The following is a 617-nucleotide window of genomic DNA, read 5'->3' on the forward strand; positions in this document are numbered from 1 at the left end:
AAGTTTAAATCAGAAAAGAAAAAGAGACAGAGGGAGCCACAGCCAAGGAGAAGAAATGGCAGGTGAGGAATAACAATTTTCCTTTCCAGAATTAGTCCAATATTCCACTCTTTCTTGCTGATATAAAATTCTGTCTTCATTAGTTGATGTAACAACTGGTACTACAAGATCCAAAACTCCAAAGGATCATTAGAGGCTACTATGATTAACTATATGCCAATAAATTAGAAAACGTGAAATAAATGGATAAATTCCTAGACACATACAAACTACCAAGAACAAAGAAGAATGCCCACTTTCACCACTGTTATTCAACATAGTACTGGAAGATCTAGCTAGAGAAATCAGACTAGAGAAAGTAATGAAGAGCATCCAAATGGGAAAGGAAGAATACCAATTATCCTTGTTTGCAGATGATATGATCTTATATCTAGAGAAACCTAAAGATTTCACCCAAAGACTATTAGAACTGATAAACAAATTCAGTAAAGTTGTAGTATACAAAATCAACATACAAAAATAAGTAAATTTGTAGTATTTCTAATGCCAACAGCAAACAATCTAAAAAGGAAACCAAGAATGCAATCCCATTTAGAAATGCTACAAATAAAACAAAC

The sequence above is a fragment of the Propithecus coquereli genome, unplaced genomic scaffold, assembly GCF_000956105.1.
Source record: "Propithecus coquereli isolate 6110/MARCELLA unplaced genomic scaffold, Pcoq_1.0 Scaffold1222, whole genome shotgun sequence".
Lineage (NCBI taxonomy): Eukaryota > Metazoa > Chordata > Mammalia > Primates > Indriidae > Propithecus > Propithecus coquereli.